Genomic DNA, 23,343 nt, shown 5'->3' with positions numbered 1-23,343 from the left:
TTTATACACAGCTTTGCTTTACACATATTTGAGATCTAGATTAAAACAGTGCTACTTCATTGCCTTAGGAATTAGTCTTAACAAGAGTAATCAATCAATTAATTGCTCTTTGTTGATGATTAAAATTGTTTCCATAGTTTATTCTAGCACTTACTTGTACTGCAATTTGAACTCAGAGACCTGTGAATATTAAATCAAGATTTCAGGACTTAGCATTTAAGAATGATGAGAAGAACAATCCAGTGAATATTTTCTACCTTCCATGTTATTGTTTAAAATGGAAATACATTAATCAGTCAGAGATGACCAAATTTGTCCCTTGTTCATAAAAATAATTCTGATTATTAACTTTATGTTACTTTTCAGCACTGTCATACTGAGTCAAAAAACCAAAAGCTGTCTGTTCTCTCTAGCAATATACAAACATTTTTGATTTATGTACACAAGCACGCACATCCATTGTAAGCTCTATTGTTAACTGGAAGATAGAAGGGGAAGAAAATACTTTAAAGACTGTTATCAACCTTAACTTTAAGCAGACAAATTCTCTGAGCAGCTGCTGCTATTCATTGAAAAACACTATTCATAGCAGTCAAAAGAAGTGCTGTTCTTCACTGGACATTCAAGAGAAATCCTTTGTAGAAAACATAGAATTGGCTTGTGACAAAAAGAAAGAGCTTACAGTGAGCAGAAATGGTGAAGGCACAAGCAGGGTCTCCAGTAGCTTTCAGAGGCTCTAATAATTAAAATTAATTTATAAGAAACATACTCTCTTCTCCCCAAGTGAGCTAGGTCCAATAATTCTGTGCTGACTGAGAAGATAGGCTTCATATTTTGTTCATGAACAAAATAGGATTCCTATAATAATTCAACTTCATGACACAGAGAGAAAAAAAAAATAGCCTGGATAGAAAGAATGCCCATATAAAAGGACTTTCAAAGCTAACATAGCCCTCTCTACAACAGATACAAACTTCACTGGCAGCCTGAATTGACAGAGACTGTAATTGAAGAGACACAGATTAGAATCAATGATTGAACTTTAAAGTGCTAATCAGAGCTACAGTGTTGATCGATTCTGAACAATTTTAACCCTACTTATCAAATGATCTGGACTGACAATTAGTAAAATGTTAAAATAATGAGTCCAGGAAGAAACAAAGGGTGTTGATGGGAAACCGGAAGGGGAAGTAGAGAAGAAAAGACAGAACAGATGAATTTCAGAATGAAAATTGTTTCTTAGGTGATTGAAACACAAGTTCACTGCTGCCTAAATATGGACAGAAAACAAAAGCATAATTAGAAAAAAAGCTCTATTAAGTTTAGATGACTGCTGTAACAGAATATTGGCAATGGGTATTATTCACACTGAATAATGTATTCAGAACTAATAAATGTTTCTGGCTGAGCATAAATTATCCAAAAAGAGTGCATTTGTACAGATATTATCTAGATATTTTTAGACCCAGAAGCCTTTGGAGCTCTGCAGTGATATTTTCTGTGAGTTTTTTGATATCTTTGACCACCTGTAGTTCACTTCTCCTACTGGGCAAACACCACGCTTCCAGCATATTTCCCTGTGCAAAGGGAACTCTGAGGACCCAAGATCTGTCCCAGAAAAATTGGTTGCCATTTTGCATTATTGAAGTAGCTCGTAGCAACTGCAAGCATAAACAGGGGGAACTGTCTTGATTTCCACCAGCCAAAGAAAAAGTATAAAATGTTATGCAAACATCTATCAGAGACAAGACAAACAAATAATGGCATCTGAAGGCACATGGAGAGAAACTGAAATTAGAATGACTGAAACCGTTCAAGTGGTGAATGTGCAGATTAGGACACTTTCTGTCAAGCTGATGTATGTCCACTCAACACAATGCCCTGACTGAGGGTGTCCTTAGAAACAACAGGCTGTGAATACAAATAATCCCTAAATAGCAGCAGGTCTGGATTCCAACACAGATTCAGAGTGCTTACAAATTGGAGAATGAGGTTTAAAAATATAGCCTTAAACCCCAATTAACACCCATGAGTTATACCTGTCTGTCCTAGCCAAATACAGAAGCCACCAGCAGCAATGAGGAAAAGATTTTCAAAATCTGCAGCAGCACTACCACACCATATGAATGATATCATCCTAATAAGACTCATTTGACAGAGGACCAGACCAGCTATTTGTGGACAAACACCAACACAGTGACAATTTTGTCATCATATATATTGGAAAGTGACTGATTAACAAGAGGGGAACAAATGGTGTCCAACAACAAATACCCTGAAGCTTTCTTCTTGTTGCATTTTCAGACTCTTGACTCCTGCACATACTGCCCTTGTTTATCTTTCTGAAATACAAACAGGCTCTGAACCACTCAATGCTTCTTCCACTTTCAACTCTATTTTTTGCTGGCTTTGTAGGATAAAGCTCTTCATGGAAATGACAGAGCCTTTAGTACATGCATCAGTTATTCTCTGGCTGCATCAGGAGAATCATCCCTGACCTACTTTCCTTTATTTTTTTCCATCTGCGTTTTTGATTATGTTCCTATTTACAGGACTGCTACTTGATGCCATCCGTTTCTTGTTCAAAAATGTCTCATACATGGCAACAATTCTCTGCCACTGACCTTTCCAGATTCAATTACTTTGAGTCTCTCCTACCTGTTATTACAAATAATCTTGCTGCCTAGGTTAGTGATTAATAACAAACCCAGAAAAGGACATCCCTGTTACAGACTATCAAAAAGAAACTGAAAATATACAACTGCCAAGTCTGAAGATTTAGATATCATGCCACAACTGAAATAATTCCCTTTAATATCCTATTTCAAAAAGAAAGGAGGGGACTATAGCTTAACTAAATGGAATATTGTGGGTGAGTTGTTCAGGTACAGCTCTGATAGTGCAAAAAATATTCTGAAGCATCTAAAAAGAGACATTAGTCAAAAAAAAAACAGTGGTAGAGGCTGAGTGGTACTTTTCATAAACTGATGGTAAATACACTTTCAGAATGCATGCCTTCTTTATCCTTTGTTTTTATTCCCCATATCATTGAAATTTGAAACCACAGAATTCCTTTACAGAGTTCAGAAATCTCAATATCTGCTCAAAAAAGAACCATTTGGTAATAAAGGTAGATAGTCACTACAGACAGAATTTGGTTAAGTCAGTTTTCCCTTTCCACTCTAAATTAATGATTTATGCTTCCTTTAGAGATGACAGAGATATTCTACACCTTCCCAGAGGTTGATTAATCCTACCTGTTTTATGATGGGAAGCAGGCATCTAGAGAGACAATTTACTACAGAGAAAAATAGCATGACTAAAAGAATTTGCATATTCAGAAAATAAGGCAAATAAAAGAGAGAGATCCATAGATTATACTGGCTGAAACAACAAACAAACAAACAAAAAACCCAATGCAACAACACACATGGGAAAAATAAATAACTTTAAGAGTATCCTTGGGATATGGCATAGCCAGTAACAGCATCCCAATTTTCTTTTACATATTCATTTAAGACATAATGCAAAATCATCAGCTGTTATAAACTATCATTTTCCCATTTAAGTCAATAGACTTCATTAATTTACACTAGTAGGATGTTTGCTTAATAAAATTTACAATCAAAGGAAAAATTAGAGCAGATGGGAGACAGAAACTAAAGGGACTGTGAATTTAGCTAAAGTAGAGAACATGAAGAAAAAATGTCTTTATTGTCTGAAAAATAAACTAATGGACTTCATTCAGAAAATGCTGAAGGAGCAGGGACAAATGCTTCAACATCATTTGAACCACTGTCACGTGAAAAAACTCAGGGTATAGACTGAAACCTGAGGAAGCTTTAGGATTTAAAACCAGGAAAATGTACTTTCTTTCAAGAAACTACTTAGAATACAAGCATATACTTGAGCAAATCTATGCAGGCTTTTCTTCAGCTGATTCCCATAACCCATAATCTCCCTGTCCTTTTTGAACCCTTACATGACTGTGCTACTGCACTTTCATGGGACACTCTGGAATTTTATGTTGGGGTTTCAATGCCAGGAATATTCACTCAAGAACAGTTGTACACTTCAGTACAATGCACCTTAAAACTGGAGGAGGAAACGTTTTGCACTGCCATACACAAATAATCTTTACAGGTAAATTACTGTATGAACTTTTTGGCTCTCAACCTGAGTTTATGAAAATGTGTACAGTAAGAACTATTTTAGTTGAAGAACATTAAGAGGGTATGAATCTGTGTATCAGGAAATATAAGTAGCTCCAAGAAAAACTGTTGGCATTCTTGAAATACTTAGAACTGCATTTACAAGAAAAAAGCATTGTCACCTGTATTACAACTTGCTATGATTTTCTGTACACAAACAAAGCTCAGTGTGAATGTTTGCTTTGAAAGGCATATAAGAAAGTTAAAATAGTAAGAGTACTTTGCTCCCCTGAGGACAAAGTCAGCTCTCTTCCATCTTAGCTGTAAATTACAGCAGTCAGCACATCAAATACTCTTCAGATATACCAGAAAAGTTTTTATATAGCTATGCATATCTGACAAACAAGAAGTGGGTTTGTCATCAGCATATTATACCAGACCTTTCAAGGGATCACTGAAATACCGAGGAGTTCTACTGGTATGCATGCATACATGTCTGGGGCACAGATGTGGGCATAGTTACACAAGTATTTTTCTGGTCTAACTCTGAAAAACCCAATAGACTTGGTATTTGTAATAAATTTTAGGTTTGCTGCTTGTTATTATTCAGAAACATTGCTGATGATGCTACAATTAGACAGACTTAGGTTATGCTATATTTCTCAGCCTTTGAATTTAAGCCATTGTGGACACTCGTATTTAAATTCCACAACAGAGAAGGTAAAGATTTTTGCATATCTATATGCTTTTTAATATATAATAGAATCACAGAATCACAGAATAAGCTGCGTTGGACCCCTGAGGATCATCAAGTCCAGCTCCTGGCCCTGAACAGCACCATGCCCAAGAGTCACACCCTGTGCCTGAGAGCATTGTCCAAATGCTTCTTGAACTCTGTCAGGCTCGTGCTTTGACCTCTTCCCTGGGGTGCTTCACCCTCTGGGTGAAGAACCTTTTTCTAATATCCAACCTAAACCTCCCCTGACAGATCTTCAAGACCTATTATATCTTCCCTCTCTCTCGTGCTCATTGCATACATAATATGTAAATATGTATGCATATATATATATATATGAAACTTACATAAAAGCTTCATACATGCGCTTCTCTCCCACAAAGAAAAGCCCCCAACCTACAGTAATGTTCACACTAAGCTCACCATGCTGCATGACAAGGGTTCCACCTAGAGAAAGAGAGGAGTGGTGACCTCTGCAGATCATGAAATGCGTCAGGAATGAGCAGCAAAGAGAAACAGCATTCTCAGACCTTTCCCGTTTTAGATTTAGAAAATTCCTTGTATTCTGTCTTTAGTTTTCTTTAAGCTTTCCCAAACTTAAGATAGCAACATAGATCACTCAAAACTGGGTGTCAAACTGCTGTGCCTTTGCAGGCTTTCCTTGGGTCTTGCCTCTGATAGACAACTATCTGTAATCTTCCTGAGTCTTCACATCTTCTCTGTTTCTTTGGCAAACAAGACAAGACAATACATTGTCTCTGTGTACAGGATAAAAGCTTTCCACTTAGCCTTCTGCCCCATGGTGATGTTGCTGCTCAAAACACACTTTCAAGACGAAAAACCCATAGAAAGCCAGCACACACTACAGAATTTCTGTTCTGTAGCTGACTACAAAATATGAGGCATAACAAGTACCCAACTGCATACAGAAACTCTGCAGTTACAGTTTCCCTGGCAATGTCATCTATCACAATAGTACTTTATGGATCTGATTAAATCCAGCCATTGTGTATTCTGAATGTGCCAAAAGCTCCATAGAGCTGTTTAAATGTCCAGAATTAATTGCCATTGTATCTTGCATATGCAAAGAATTAAAATTACAAAAACCTGTTATTAACCACCTTAAGTAGTATTTTACACTGAAAAACAGAAAATCTGGAGTAGAAAATGTCCCTATGCCTAAGAATTACTCATAGATCGTGCTAAAAAAACCAGTGCAGTAAAACTTGCAGTTGTAGAATAGGATTGCATGCAATATGACCAAGTATTGAAGAAATGGTTTAAAAGAAGATAAAGGCTCTCATTATTTGTTGACAGACTTTTTATTGGACTGAAAAAAAGAGGTATAAGGAAAAAAAAGGAGAATCCTCCTGCTATCTGTAAGGTTTCTTGAAAACATATAAAAGCACCTAAATTGACAAGAAAGCTAACTGAAGGTTTACCAATTTATGCATTTGTCAGAAAAGCCTGCAGGAGAAATAAGGTAGTCATCTATATTCTACCTTATAACTTTGTGGTCCAACCTGATGTCACATGGTTTCTTCCCTCTCTTCCATGATGGACTTTCAAGTGCCCTTTTCAGAACCAGATGCTTAGGCAAAAAGGAATGAGCAATTTCCATTATAGGTGCAGGCCTCCAAGTCAGAGGCAGCAAAGACGTAGAAATACTTCTGTGGGCACAAAAGCATAGAAGGCAAGTACAGACCTAACATATAAGTAAAATCTTATCTCTGTAACATCTCTTTCCTTGCCTTAGTATTCTCAAAGTTTCTAAATACACAATTGTAAATATTGGGATAAGGCCTTAAAAGTATTATATTTAAAAATAATAATTTCTTTAACATCAGAATATAGCAAAAAAAACCAGAAGTTGCTTTCTCCCATTGAATCACTTTAGCAGGAAAAAATTATACAGTTTATTAGAGCAACTGAGAACTGAATCACTTCAGCAGGAAGAAATTATACAGTTTATTAAAGCAACTGAGAACTGAGGAACACACAGGCAACCCTCAATGCCAGAGGCACAGTTGCTGCCAGCAGAGTTTTAATGAAAACATTTCCTGAGATTTTTCTCTCCTTAACATTGAGAGTTTCTTTAACTTCATTTAAAGGAATAAATGAGGAAAACATGACTATGTCTTAGTCCCTCTTCCTTTCCTAAGCACAGCTGTAAAGAGAAAATAAAGAGCAATGCTCGAAAATTAGCCCAGAGGGAGGATGATTAGCTGAGTGAAAAAATTACCACAACTGAAGCTAAGCTGAACTCATTCAGTTTAAACCAAGAGACTTTCTTTGTCATGTTGTGAGTATGCAGCCTGACTGGCGCACTTTATGAGAAATATTACGGTTTCAAGTAGTGCTCTGGAATTTGCTAAAATTTAAATTTTTTGGGTTTATCTTTGAGTTCAGATATAAGAAACTAATAATAGCCAGTGGTAGATACTTGTATGTTACCATCACAAATATTTTTGTGAAAAGCTATCCAATGTTCACAAGGGGACATCTGTTTGCAGCATCTCTTGTGTTTTTCCAGTAAGGGATAACATAGAAATTCTGTTAAGAAGATATTCCTGCTGAAAGGGCTACTCATCAAGTATACTTGCACTCTTAAAAATCCTGATAATTCCTGGGGATTATGCAAGGAGGATGATGGGATTCTGCAGGGACTTGAATTTTCTTTTTTTTTTTTCTGTCCAAGTAATTCAGGGATATGAAGCAACAAACAGAGGAACAGCATGGATGATGTTAGATTCTCTTGTGTCTATCAAAGTATAGGTCAGTGCCATATCTTGTTCTGTAAAAACAATTTTATTGTGTCTTTACATGACAACAAAAGTTACCCTATACAAAAATATCACAACTTACATTATAGCTTCAACTTAAACTAGCTAGAGGAGAAACAGGACCATTTGCTGCATTTCATTTAACAGTTCCACAAAAGCATACTGCATATGACATTTAACATGCTCTTGCTTTCTTTTTGAACTCCTTTTGAATTCAGAAGCTCAGCTTATCAAGGCACTAGGAGGATTGGACAGGAAAAAGCAAGGGAATTGAATTAGAGAAAAAACAGTTTGCATTAGGTTGGGGAAAATTCACCATTAGTAGTTGAGTAAAGAGATGCAGCATCTGAGAATGAAGGCACAGAGCTGACCTTACAAATTCTATTCATGTTTTCTGCAGATTCCCTGTGGGATTTATCATAAACAGCCTAATACCACTAGACTTTAATGCATGTACCATCCGTATCCTGAAAATAACAGCACTTCTGTACCTCACCATGATATGAGACATGAATGCTGGGTGATAATGTGCTGAATCCTGGATATTCTTTTATATTTCCTGTTTCCCTTATTCCTACATTTGAATAGATCTGCTCTGGCTATAATTACTCTGGAAACAACGAGTAACGGCCAGAGGCTGCAATTAACACCAGCTTTGCCCTTCTGTGATACATCGAGCATGAAAAAAGATGAGAGCACATCCCACAGACCACTTTGCCAGTTCAAGAGAGGTTTGCATTCCACCTAAAGCCTTCTCAAGTAAAACTTTTCCACATTTAAGTCATGTTTTTTCCCTTTCCCAGGGCAGGCTGCAGGACAACTTTCTTCTTGTGCAGGCTCCCTCTTGAAGCGTTTCCCTCCAGCTGTATTCAATAATCATTTGTACTAAATATCTTATGCTTTCCTGGCTGTCATTGGTTCCTGCATTACCATGGCCATATAACTAGAAATGGTATTCCTCTAAAAAGAGTCTATGTCTAAATAAGTCTGGTTGTCTGCAGAACAAACTACCTGAAAGTCCACCGGTGCACTTCTCCTCCGTTATCTGTATTTCCACTCAGTTCTGAAGACCAAAGCAAAGCAATGGGAAACCAAGGGGATATGCTGAATTTAGTGTACTGAAGTGGTACCTTGAGGGCTCCTGATATCACCTTCTGGCCAGTCACAGCTGTGCAATAGCTCTCGGTTTTGCACATTTTTGAGATTTTTGAGTATTGAATGACTTCCAGATAGGAATTCATTATAATAACAGGAAATTAAGAATTGCTTAATGAACCTTTTGCCTACCAAAATATAACTCCCCTCACTGCACTTCTTTCAAGAACATACTGAAATAAGTGGAAAAAAGTCCTAAATCTTTCAAGGGTCTGAAAGTGGATGAAAGAATTTGTAACACTCTTTTTGTGACAGTTTGCCCAAGATTGGATGAAAGCACGGACAGACATCTTTACTTTAGTGAGACACCAATATAGGAGCTTAACTACCCCAAACTCCATATATTAGCAACAGACAGATAAAGAGAGATGGGCTGAATCATTCCTGGGATGTGCTTATCTCTTTATACTAATGCAAGACACTCTAAGGTAACCGTGCCTCTAACTCAAGCTTTGCAGCTGTGTGTCAAATTAGATGAGGTGAATCTGAGCCAAAGTAAGCAAAGATGTCAAGTTTCCTAATATCACCAAATTAGTGAGGAAGGTAGAAAGGAAGGTAGAAATCCATATCAAATGTCTCTGATGTGCATAGTCATGTGGAGCATAGGCTCTATTCCTGGTAATGAGCATCCTTTTGGTCAAGCAATTTAAAGCTGTAGCAGTTGTGGAACACGTCAGCAGGTGTCAGGTCTGTTTACTCTTTTCTGTGCACTAAGGATTACGCAAAACTCCTTGGTTATGTAGCAAAGAGAGCACCTCATTTTAGGAATGTGTTAGCACAGAGTTTAAATCTAATTTGAAATAGCATGTAAGAATCAAATAGAAACAACAGGGGAAAAAAGAAAATACACAAGAAAAAGAAAGGATTAGTTTATCAGTCAACAAGACAAAGCAGGTATTTACCTTGATGATGTGTCACACTGCTTTTTTGCTCTTGCATTAGGCTATGCAGTCTAAAATTCATTATTTAAGGACTTCAAATTTCAATAAAACGAAAAAGAAAAGCTAAAGGTATACAATTCTTTCAGCACTACTGCTGAAGTTATCTTGAAGGACAGGCCAGGTTTGACCCTCAAGCTGTCTCCTACCTACTGAGCTAAAACCCCCTAGTCTGAGTTACAAGACATAGCTATCATCCTAACTATTGTGCACTAAAGGCAGTGTTCTTTATGGTTAGTTCGTAATGCATTCCACTTCATATGAACTTCAATTCAAAGAGTAGCTGGGTGAAAGCAGCTCCCAGGGCAAGACATCCTTCTTTATTATTGCTTGGCCTATGGGTTCTGTCTAAAAAAACAACAAAACAAAAAATCCTGTCCTGAGTCTTAAGCTATGATTAACTCAGAAAGACTTTTTATTAACAAACAAACCCATTTCTAGTTTATGACTAGGAGCTGTTTCCACTGAAATAGCTGCTAGAACTCCCGCTGACTTGAAACATGCACTATCTTGCCCTTCACAGGAACACAAATGCCATCCAATTTCACTGACTGCAGAAGGCCAACCCGAGATTCAAAAGGACCAGGTTCACTTTTGTCATTACAGGCATACATTCTTGTGCCCATGAATGAGGTGACTCAAAACAAGTAGCATGGATTTACTAAGTGCAAATGACACCTGACCAGCCTGGTTACCTTCTGTGTTAAAATCACTGGAGTTGTGGAGGAGGAAAGAACAATGGATTTTATTTACCCTGATTTTGGCAAGACTAAATGCATGCAATATTCTCCCACAGTATCTTTTATTCAAGCTAGGATCTTGTAGTCTGTATGGGTGAACTATTGGATTGATAAAAAATGTCTAAATGATCAGGCTTGGAGTGTCATGGTTAATGGATGATATAAAGCCTGAAGGCCAGAAACAAGTTGTCATGGTTTAGGAACGGTATTTCCCACCTTAGTGCTCCCACTGAAACTGTTCCAGCACTCACACTTCATTCCCCCTCCAGCTGGAAGCAAAAAAGTCGAAGATCACAGGTGGAGGTAAGAATGATTTACTGGAAACAGCAATGAGATGAGAAAACAAACAGTAACAGCAACAATACTAACAGCAAAAGTGTACAGAGAGAGGGTGATTTACATGCAAAATGCTCACCAAGCCCAGGACAATGAAAAAATAGTGGTGGACAGACCCTCTGCCCTCCATGCTTTCCCCTCAACTGGAAAGGAACAGCCTTTCCTTCTGAAAACAAAGAGTCCCTTTCCCTGGCCCTGTCAATGATGTAAGATGGCATAGAATAACATCAGGGTATTGGCCATGTGCACACAGCTCCAGGCTGGGGCTACGGGACGTGGTGCTGAAAGGAAAGCAGTGAAAACGTGAATGGCTGTAGTGAAGAACCGACATCTCTTGTGCCCATACTGCCATGGGGAAAGGAGCAGCTGGGGGCGACACCAACCTGGCCAAAACTGTTGAGCCCAGCAGAAGGGAGCCCAGCTGAGCCCAGCTGAACTGGGGCAAAAGGAGTGCAGCGGAATCGAAAGCAGCAGCAACAGCAGGACTGACCTTCAGCGGAGCAGTAGAAACAGCAGCTCAGGCCCTTGTGCAGAACGGAGCGCAGCGGAGTGATGGTGGGATCCAAATGGATGAGCAGCTTTTGGAGGTTTGTTTTTCTTTGATTTGTCGTTGTTTTGGGCTAGGGGGATGGGAAACACTATCCATGGGAGCCCCCTTGCCATCTTGCCTTTGTTCTCACCTGCCACATGGGCAGCACATGAGATCGGTCACCATATTTCCTTTGTCGGGGGAAGCCGCTGGTCATGACCTACAGGAACCGTACACCATCTCATTTTTTGCTCCCAGTGGTGAATACTTTTTTGGGGGTAAAACACCTTTCTTTGCACACTTCTGGTATTATTTTTGTTGTTATTGCGCATTCCTTATTCCACTGTTTTTTGTTTTCAGTAAATTATTACCTCAATCCATAGTCTCTGCTTTTGTCCCTCCCATGCTAGAAGGGGGGGAACAGGGAGTGGCTTACTTGGAGTTTAATTTCCTGCTGATGTTAAACCACCACAGAGGGGAAGACGTGGCTTCAGTGAGGAGGATATCCCAGTATCTACAGGGAGGTCATCCAGGAAACGAATCCAGGCCCTTGATGGCAGTGTGTACTGCAAGAAAAAGATACATCAGGCACAAATTTAAATGAGAGAGTCTCAGACTGTATATAAGGAAAAGCTTTTTCACAGTGAGGACACTCAGATATTAAAGCAAGGCTTGCAGAGAGGCTTTTCATACTCCATCCCTGGAGGTTTTCAAGTCCTGACCAAAACAGTCTTAAGTGACCTGGCCTGACCTACATGGTTCTGCTTTGATATGAGATTGGGCTAGAGATGTCCTGAGGTCTTTTTCAGCACCAATTAGATCCTGAAATATGGATGCAGAAAAACAAGAATAGACAAAGCAGGATAGGAGGAACTGCATGTCAAAATAAAGCGAAGCTAGAATAGTGAAAATATAACCAGAAAAGGCATTTAAGAGACCCTCTTTAGAATCAGACATACAAGTCTCATCTTCCTAGGCCATGTTTCAAAGTTTTTTCTCTTGCACACATGAAAGGCTTCCCCCTCGCAAACCTTCCTTCTTCCATTACTAGGGATGCACCCTTGACAATCAGAGGATTACAGAGAGTCTAGAAGCTGTGATTCTTACTGACAAATTGAGTCTTCTTACTGATATGCACAAAACAGTAATTTTATTGCAAGTTCAGTTTCTCATAGTAAGAACTGTCTTTCCGAATATTTCATGACACAATCCCTTAATAACTATTCTGCAAGATCCCTGCATAGGACAGGCAGCTAATCAATTACACACAAAGCTACTGTAAGAAAAAACAGCTTTCAGGCATTAGACCTGAACAGTGCTTCCAAGCATTACCTTGTTGAGGTTTGATCTCTGTTAACTTGATTCACACATGCAAGTGTGAAATTGCTGTCACAAAGGAACTCTCCTTTAATTCCTCAGTGCTTGGCTTTGTAATCAAAAAACTGTTTCAAATGTGGAATGTACACAAAGTCATAGAATGAATCAGGTTAGAAAGGACTACAGTGGGACCTGCTGTCCAGCCTCGCTGCTCAAGCAGCAACGGTTGTCCCAGAGCACATGGAGCAGAATTGTATCCAGATGGTTCTTGAATATCTCCAGTGAGGGAGACTCCCAAACTCTCTGGGCAACCTGTTCCAGTGCTCAGTGCACAGGAAAGAAGTTCTTCCTCATGTTCAGGTGGAACTTACTGTGCATCAGTTTCTGCCCCTTGCCTCTTGTCCCATTGGTGGGCATCACTGAAAAGAACCTGGATCCACCCTCTTGGCACCCTCCCTTCTGATACCTACAGACATTGGCGAGGCCCCCTGTCAGTCGTCTCTTCTTGAGGCTGAACAGTTCAAGTCCCCTCAGCCTCTCCTCAGAAAAGAAATGCCCCAGTCCCCTACTCATCTTTACAGTCCTCTGCTGGACGCTCTCCGGGAGCTCTCTGTCTCTCTTGTACTGAGAAACCCAGAACCGGACACAGCACTCCAGATGTGGCCTCACAGGGGCAGGCTCACCGCTCTTGACCTGTTGGCAATGATCTTCCTAATGTGCCCCATTGCATGCAGAGCTGGACAGTGCTGGAGCCAGTGAAGGTCTCAAGCAAATGGATGGCCCTTGGTGTCATCCTTGCTTGTGTCTGTCTCACACACTGGAGGACAGACAGACAATGCTATCAGACTTAACCCTGCAAGGACTCATGCAGTATCAGTCAGGCTTCATAGAATTGTGAGCACCATCTCTCTTAAAATACTTGGTTCATAGAGAGCAGCAATAACCCTCTTGAAACGGACACAAGAAAGTGCCTCCATGCCTGCCAGAATTGGTACTTTCCACAGAGAATAGAAAATTATTCTTTTCTTAGTGATCTTGTCCCATAATGGAGGCAAGATACTTGAAAAACATTTTGACAGGCAAAGCAATTTCATATCTTGCAAGTATCTTCATGTTATTGGATCTTTTTTGGTATTATCCTGCATTTTCCCTTTGATATGCCAGGATGGTTTAATTTCTAGTCTTTCAAAAGTTTATTTATCCTTTTCAAACCACTTCCATATACAAACTCCTAATAAAAAACTCCACAATATTCTGTTTACTATAGAAACAGATAACTTTTTAAATTGAAATCATAATGACTTACTCCAGAAAGCTCTTTCAAGCTCCCACTCCACATTTCTTCAAATAATCTCTGAGTTTTTTTAATTATTCTATCTTGAAATTATGATCAAAAAATTTCTCTTATAAAAAGTTTGAATTGCACTTCTAGGGTTTCTTTTCTTTTATGATAACAACAAAAATGCTCTTTTAAAAGTAAAATAGTTCATTTAATCATCTCTGAGATCAGGGTGTTTTCTAAGTTGCGTGTTCCAATACCATTCACTTAGTTGTTCCTTGACTATTTCAGTATCATATCCTTGACAAAGATTTTAGAGTGCAGCAAAAATACCTCCATCATCTACACAGCATAAGTCTTAAACAGATGGCAAAGTTTCACAGATGCCAGGTAGCAGTTGCAAAATAAAAAATCATGGGGGATTTCCACACCGTACATTGTCAAGTAACTTTGGCACAGTTGAGAATCTCAGATCTGTGTACTTGAAGAGAAAAGTTAGGTGCTTGGATGCAGTATGTAGGTACTCAGAATGCAGGTGTTTTAGTTGGAGACAACTAAGCCATCTGAATATTTCCACAATGTTATAGAAGTTTTTCAAAACACTGCTAATCCCAGGAAGGTATTTTTGTTTCAAGACATATCTAGGCCATGAGGATGAAATTCTATTCTATGAAATAAAGATAATAAAAACAAAGAAACAGCTCATGTCCTTTATCCAACTAATTCACATTTGGAACTGCAAAAAAGAATCTTGTCTATAACTATTGCAAATTATTTAACAGAGGGGTCAATGCATCTTTTAAAGGTATGAAGTTATTTTTTTAATCACTAAAACTCTAAGCACAGGCAAGCAAAAATAAGTAAGTGCAAGTCCATATTCATCTCTCCTATGGAGACCTGAATTCTTCATACCTCATACCTGTTGAAGCCTAAATACACCAAAACCCGTAACTGTGCAAATCCCTAACAGTTACAGTAGCGAGCCAGAGAAAGCTTACAAGAGGAGAGACAGGAATCTGGTCTTCTAATCCGGGAATTCCCTGCCATTGTACCCTTTTTAAGGTTGACGGAAATCCATAGTTATATTTAATGTCTTCAGAATGTGACCCTTGTCAGCATCATCAGGGGGTGATTATCAAATTCATCACTCCAGCCCATCTGAAAAGCCCTTTCTGGGTACAGTCTGTAGGCAGCAAGTTGATACATGAGCATGTACTTGATCATCAAAATTCAAGATGCTCAGTTTGGCTTTAATTAAGTCCCACATTTCATTGTAGCAGGTACAAATGCACTGCCACTGGTCAGTGAGGGCAGCAAAGGGTTTCAGGTTTGTGCTGACATACTGGGTGATAAGTCTGGAAGGATTTACCCTCCTGGTTACTCATGCCTTCAATGTAACTACTCCCACTCACGCTAGAATAACTGGAGAGAGGAAAGGAAAGACTATTGGGAACTCCAATTTTTTTTTACTAAACCACTGAAATAAAACTCCATTAGGTTTCACTTCCTAATGGAGGGCTGCCCACTTCAAACTATGGCAAAAATAAGCACAAAATCACATTCAAAGGACACTGATGTGACTTTAGGCTATTTTTAAGCAGCAATACTACCACTTCCTTGCTGCAAATTTATAAAAGACATCCTTTTTTCAATCACAGCCAGGCTGCTAATGAGTTAAATGCAAAGCAAACTTTTACCTTCAAACAACCATAAACTTAAGTTTCCAGGCATCTTCTTTTTTGAGAAAACTGTCTTTTAAAATCATGCATGAAAGTATTTGAAAAACCACTGACACTCTGGGTTGTCATTTTCATTTCCAATCATCATAGTAAACTCAAAATTTGAAGCTTTTCACTGATGGTTAAAATGTTATGTTATTTTAACCCGATGAGGCTGAGGAACTTTGGGAAGAGCATTAACAGATCAAAGGTATTAGCAGCAATCTTTAGCAGAAGTGAGGAAAAACCCCACTCATAATCCTGTTAGAATTGAAAGTTTTTCTTTAGTAAAAAAACTTTAGACTGTGCCTTACTTGATGTCAAAACCAGAGTTCATGAAAAATTGCTAGTTGCCTTTTATTGTCAAGGTAATTGGTACATATTGTTTACAGAATATTTATCAATGCTTCCATTGTATAGTGTACGATCATGAGAGAGAGCAAATACAAAATATAATATACATTACCAGCAATTTTGAGGAGTTGTGTTGGCTCTAGATAAATAATAGGCTATTACACAACAGCAAAAATAAGTGTGCTATATCAAAATCCCTGCCTACGCTTACAAATCTTCATAGCTACAGGAAAAACACAGCATCCAGACCTGACTCACTCAGAGGTCCAGCTGGGGAGATAAAGCTATTCTTTGTGCAGCTGAAACACTTCACCCCCTCTTTGCAGAAGTTTTCACTGGGGTATGTGCATTTACACTTGGGCCTTGAACATCTCATTCCACTTGGGCATGCTGGCAGAGCTTAGAGGTTAAAAAAGTGTATGAAATATCTAAAGTATGATGCAAATAATAACCCGAGAGCTTGACTGTTCTCTGTGATAAATAGTGCAAGCCTGCAGTAATGGATGATGCAGCATCTGAAAGCCAAGGTAGTTTCATGCTTTATATTGTGGGTATTGCACAGACAAAATGTGCTTTTGACTCTGTGAACCCTGCAGCCCACATTGTCCTGGGACTGGCACAGATGAGCCACATGTTTAATTTCCATGAGCTGAGCTGACCAGAAAGGGCTCTGCATTTCAAATGAGAAGCAGTGCTCTCTCTCCAGGGTGCTGAACATCTCAGCCTCTCACTCACTTCCATTCACTCCCTTCATATATCAAAGAGGGACAGCAAGGAAAGTAATATTTTTAAAAGCCATGCCCAGCTATTGCCTCAAACAACAAGAGAGCACCTAGAATACTTACCTTGTTAAAGCGAGGATCTTCCTTAAGTAAAAAGCTATCCATTTTTCAGCTTGTCGTAAGCAACTGCCTGAGAAAGGCACTACTTCTGACAGTAAATATACAAGCAGAACTAAGCTAACCCTATCTACAGCTACCTATATGCATATAAAAGAAATCAAGAGCTATTCTTTTCTCTTTCAATAAGTCAGAAGAAGGGGCACTGGGCTGGATCTTTGAAGTTTGTTGCAAAACATTTTTCAGTATCATGTAGAGGTAAAAAGACTGAGCATGTACTTTTTTGACCACAGATGTATTGCCTGATTTTAATAAGAGCTAAACACCTGCAGCTTTTATACAAGAGAAGACTGTCTCTGACAATAGATGCATAATTATCAAAACAGCAGCATATCTGGAATATCAATATGATGAGTTAAAACACTGCACAATTTTAAGAAGCCACATTCACTTAATCATTGCTCTGTAAGTACATAAAAGGATTACAAAAACCCAGATGTTATTTTACCCAATAGATCCATCTCACTTATTGCTTCTGTGGCTCCTTAGCCCAAGTAGGGAGGCAATAGGTTGAGGGCATGTGAACGTGACAACTTTCCCAGTTTCCATGACTTTCAATACAAAGAAATTTCTCCTTCTTACAACTTCTATTTTCAGATTTTTCCGATCTGCCGTTTTATGTAAATGCAGAATTACTCCAGAGTTAGAAACTGCTATGAGTTCATACCAGGATAACTGAAAACTATTCTGTTTTTCTTTTATAATCAGAAATCTGAAAGTAAAATGTAGTTCCTTTTTTCCTGTATAAGAAATATATAATTTTAAAAACCCTGCACTTATGAAAAAATATGTAATTAAAATTATAATGAAAACACATAAAGAAAATGTATTGTCTGGCTTTGAAAAAAGTATGAGTCTGTATGTATATTCAAGGAGGGAGCCATTCATTATTACCCTGGATAATATACAAATATTGAGACCTATTTCATCTAAGGCTTCTCATCCAATGATTTCAATCGTGTTATTGGGAAAACTGCAGGGAAGATAAGATCTATTTTATAGCAAAAACATGTACAATATACAAGTATTTATAGAGGCTGCCTACTGGAATTCCAGAATCCCTCACAAAATGGAAGAGAAACCAAAAATATTGCAAATGAAAATTCTTATCATCTTAGCTGCATCAAGTTTGTGAAAGAATGGAAGGCAGCAAAAAAACAAAACAGCAGAAAAGTTAGACACATTCAGAGTCTATGTTAAGCTGGTCATTTGAACACAGAAGATAATTCAAAATTGAGAGAGCTCAACAGCTTGGCTGATCCTTCACTCCTAATCACGGGACATTCAGATGGCTTCTTTAGCCTACGGCCTTCTCTAACTCAGAAAATTACTGTGGACTTGGGGTGAAAGTTGAGCTCTGACCTAGAGAAGCAAGATAACATGGTCAGAACAGTCTCAAACCATCCCACAGTCTGTGAACCTGGGACAGCTTTGGTCTCTTACTCTGAAGAGAGTTTGTCTTGAGCAGGAGACAAAGGATGGGAGTTAATGTCTCTGGAGTCTGGCATCCAGCTAGATAACCATCCAAAGATGGATTAAACTCTTCCTCATTTGCTGAAACACTTGAGGTACATGTTAAATTTCAGGCATGCATGAAATTCTCATTGATCTCCAAGAGATTTAAGTATTATTGTTGAATATTACTTTCAGTGCTGTCTTCAGGAGGGATATTCTCCTAAACTGGGATATGTAGTGACTGTGTCCTGGTTCTGGCCAGGACAGGGTTAATTTTGGCAGTAGCCAAGACAGGTGCATGGCGAGGACACAGAGGTTATTCTGTACTACCTCACTCATTTTCGAGGAAGGGGGGAAAGGGTCGCTTTTGGGTCAGGGCAGCATGGCAGAGGGAGCTGTCGGGTACTGTCAGGGGTTTCTGCAAAGTGAGCAATAATATTTAGTTTCTTGTACACTCTGTCATGAGCATTGTTGCTGTTACTGTTCATTTTCTTATCTCATTGCTGTTTCCAGTAAATTGTTCCCATCTCAACCCATGATCTTCACCTTTTGTACCCCCAGTTTTCCTCTCCAGCCCTCCACAAGGGAGCAGAGGGACTGGGTGAAGTGAGAGGGATGGCGCAGAGTGAGTGAGCAGTGCGTTGTTTAAAGTGGCTTCAGTGGCAACACTAAATTGGAGAAGCCTGCTCCTAAACCACAATGCTACACTAATCTTTAGGGGCAGTGTTTTATTGTTAGACCACACTGAGGAGGAATATGCTTCTGTACAAAACTTTTGTTAAGTGGTAAGAGTAATGCACTTTAGATAAGTAGTAACTGTAAGTTTTCTGGCCTTACTTTCTCAGACAAACAGCCCTGATTCCAGAATAGTTTAAGCCTCAAATTAGGCTTCAAAAGCCTTCTTGGCACCTAACCTGCCACAGATACCTCAGATTTGATTTTGGAATAAAGTTTTGTTTTCATAAGTAAGGATACTAAGCAATAAATATTGAAGTTCTGGTAGAGGAAAGTTCTTAAGGATGTCCACCAGAAGTTTGGCAATCAGGAAAAGTTCTGTAGACTGAATTTCCAGTTCAAGGGAAGAACTTGTTTACAGGGATGATCCTGTCAGTACAGCATCTCTCTCTCTCTGCACCAGGAGTCACTGAGCACATGCCTGCACCCTATTCAGTATATCACTGCTTCACCCCATCATAGGGTGAGTTACAGTAAAATCAGAGAACTGGTATAAATTGACTGACTTTTGTTTACTGTATCAACAACAGCAAAGAAAACTGGGGTGTAACAAAGATATCAGTAAATACAATCAATAAATAACTGAATTGTATACAAAGGGTTGGCACTTCTTTGCAGACAACAGGGAACTATTAAAGAAAGCTTCACATCTCACTGCACACTGGTTTGTCATGCCACCATTGTACTTGTGGGTGGGAGGTGCCACTGCTCCCTGACGGTATATTTAGCAGAAATACTGCAAGGCAAGGGCCAACACAGTCACCATGGAAGTCTTGAAGTAGCTACACCTGTGTAAATAAACCAGATGGAAAGAAAGCAGTCAGTGAGTTTCTTCTTGCTTACAGTGTTATGAAGTGCAAACAAAGCATCTCTCAGCAAGTTGGGAGGGAAAGAAGTCCAGCTTTCTGTACTGAGAACCTCCTGCTACACACAGTCTGCCTCTAAGAGTATTCCACTAGCTAGGGCTGCAGCCACCTGCCCATCCACAGCTCCCCCGAAGCCTTAGGGGCAGGTGTCACCTCACACTGCCCTCAGACTGTGCATGAGTTGGCAGATGTCCTAGACCAAGCATCTTCAAACTTACTCTGCTTTTCATTTATCCAAAACAGTGCTTAAAGTTTCTTAGAAACACAAAGGGGAACAGGAAAGAGAGCATTTAAATTATTTACCACCATGATGCTTGTGGTGCCACATGAAAAACAGGCTTTTTCAGCACTGTAGAATTGTATTTAAAATTCATTGTACTGGCAATGTTGTTCACAAATCCCAGGAGGAGTCAGCCAGTAATATCCAACACACTAAGATGAGAATATTCCCCCAAATGTCTTTGACTTTCCAAAGCTACTGGCAGATTGTAATTGAGAAGAACATGCAAGTGGGCCAATCCACTTGGGTAAAGCATCTATTTATAGGCTCAGGGTCAGTTCTGTGAATAATCACAATGAAATGCTGCGCTCACCAGAATTTATTATTTTTTTCTAGAAATAGTTAATGTGAGTGGGCAAGGGGAACACTAGGGAAAATATTCTCTCATCTGCAATAGCACTTATTGCATACCATTTCTTTTTTTCTTTTTCTTTTTTTTTCCTTAGGACAGAAAGATTTAGGTCAGGAAATATTGTTCATGGAAAACAACTAGTTCATTTGCAAATCCTCCTTGGAATGCACATGCTCTTGGCAGGTTAACATTTGCCTAAAGGGGTCTCTGATGAGGAGAAACAAGGACTTCTGATTCCATCAGAGCCAGCCCTTAGCAGTAGCCTAGATCAACACACATTCAGCATTCAGAGACATGAAAACAAAAGCATCCCCTCAAAACAATAAACAAAATGGGGGGGCAGGGGGGGCGGGGAGGAATGAGAAGAATGCTGTTGGTGTGTGTATGTGGGGGGGAAAAAGGATAACAATAAAAATACTACAAACAAACAAAACTAAAACCAATGTAAGATATCACTTCAGTTTCGGTTATGGTTTGCTTTTTGTTGGAGGATTTTTAATGGTGTTATAGTTTTATTTACCTGCATGGTAGGGTAAACTTCTCTAAGTATTCAACCTCCAAGTAAGCAGTTGCTCTTTTGAGAACTTTTACCTTCTTGCTCCCTCTAGTGCTCCAAGAAACCCTGCACAATTTTTCATGGTAGTAATGAGAATGTTTTCCTCATTATTTCCTTTCCCATCACAAGCAACCAAATCAACTTGATAGGAAAGGACCAAGACTGAATTTATTATGGCAATAATTTGAAATGTAAACCTTCACTTGGCATGCTGCTACATAATCCAAATTTTTGTAAGGTCCTTCCCATTGCTCAGATTATTGTGATTTACCTTTTGCAGACAAAGCAATATTCAGATTTGAAACAAGAACTACAAATATGCACATCACTACAACTGCTTTTGGACATTTTTTGACATTGATGGCATAGACCCAAGTTGTGATCATCAATTAAACATACCTATTACCAAAGAAAAAAATGTGTCTGCATGTTGTACTTAGTAACTTGTCTGCATCATGGTGCAGAGCCGTAAAGCTAGCCACTCTCAACTTTGAGCAAACAAGTTAAGTTTCTAAGCTTAAAGGAAAAGCCAACCTCCACTAGCTGTCACCATTAACATTTGCCACCCTACAGCCTGCTAGAGAGGGCAACAAGCCTGAACTACTTGATTATACATGAGAAGCAGCACTGCTACATTTGCACAGCACAGCAGGTAGCAAATTCATACTACTCTCCAAACACCACTGCTTCTACATTGTAGCGGGTTTGGTTTGTAACCAGGCAGAAACACCAATTTAGTGTAGTGGTTTGGCCCAAAATGCTCATTACTGTTTACCTTCTGTGAGATAAGAATTAGGAGAAATGCAAAGCAGGCACCAAACTTGAAAGAATAGAAAGAAGTTTATTAACAGACCTAAAAGAAGAAAAAAAAATCATACCACACCTTCAGAACACTTCTCCTCCCCCCCCCCCCACCTTTCTCCCTTCTCTCACTGACAATGTAAAAAGACAACCCTTGAGATGTTCAGTCTGTTTACCACTTCCATAATAACCTTGTTCAGTCCATTTAGGAAGAGGAGTCTCTCTTGTCCATGCTGTGAAAACATTATCACAAGGAGACAGCTGCCTGGGTTGGTTCTCTGCTCACATGTGAGTCCCTTCCCCCCCCACCTTGCAGCTTTTCCCACAACTGCTTTCGAGGGTCCACTCTTGAAATTACTGGGGTAAAATTTTAAGGTTGAGCCGTTCAGAAACAAAAGTTCTCTTCACCCATCTCTGGGAGTATTTCACCTCTAAGAACAGAGGCCCTCCTGCTTCCCTGGGAGCAAAGGGTCCTCCTCATCTTCATCTTTAGGACTATCTCTGGGAGCATCTCTAGGAACTGAGGTCTTCTCCTTTTCCATTTGGAGCAAAAGTCCTCATTGCTTCCATCTCTCCCTGTTCAAACTTCTCATGAAATTACAGCTGTGTCAGCATCTGCCTATCTCAGCGCAGGTGCTTTTGCTCACAAGTACAAGTTGAACGCTCCACCCCCCATATCTTCATGAAATTACAACAGGTACTCTGATACATCATAGCTTTACAACAGAATTTCAGCTTTAAGCATCTCCTCTTTCTTCTCCCTCAGGTTTTCAGCTCTTCACAGCACTAAAAGGGTTAATCTCACCTAGGCCTTGCAGCTGGAATTTCACTTATCGCTATTGATCACATGATCTTTTGCCAGACAGCGGTGCAGCTTCAGCTGAATCTTGGCCGCACTGGAGAGGGGGAGCCGAGCCGCTCCAGGTGCCCACAGCAAGGCAATGGGGGGCGGGGGGGGGGGGGTTCGGTGGATGGAACAGGGCCCATCGGCTCCAGGATGGCCGTGGCCCAGCCTGGCCTGGCCCGAGCAGGGCCTGGGCCGGGCCTGCTGGCCCCCGCACGGGGCCTGTAGCCACTTGTCCCAGCACCAGAAACCAGAGAGAGCTCTGCCTGGGGTGTGTATATTCTTAAGTGTGGATCACAGAGGCAGTCACAATTTTAAGTGGCTTAAAGAATTGTCCATATTCAAACTGGCCATCTGATAGGTTCTGTGAGGTCACAGAGGAAGCTGTAAGCACCCCTTTGCAAGAACATCACTTCCGGGACTATGCTTGCTAAACCATGACATACATTTTAAGAAGTTCAACTTTTTTTTTTTTTTTTTTAATTTTAAAGAGAAGCTAAAAAGCTTGGATCTGAAACA

Source organism: Corvus kubaryi, unplaced genomic scaffold, assembly GCF_017639235.1.
Source record: "Corvus kubaryi isolate FWS band 111438036 unplaced genomic scaffold, C.kubaryi_AGA036_p1.0 68, whole genome shotgun sequence".
Taxonomy (NCBI): Eukaryota; Metazoa; Chordata; class Aves; order Passeriformes; family Corvidae; genus Corvus; species Corvus kubaryi.
This window is presented reverse-complemented; position numbering follows the sequence as displayed.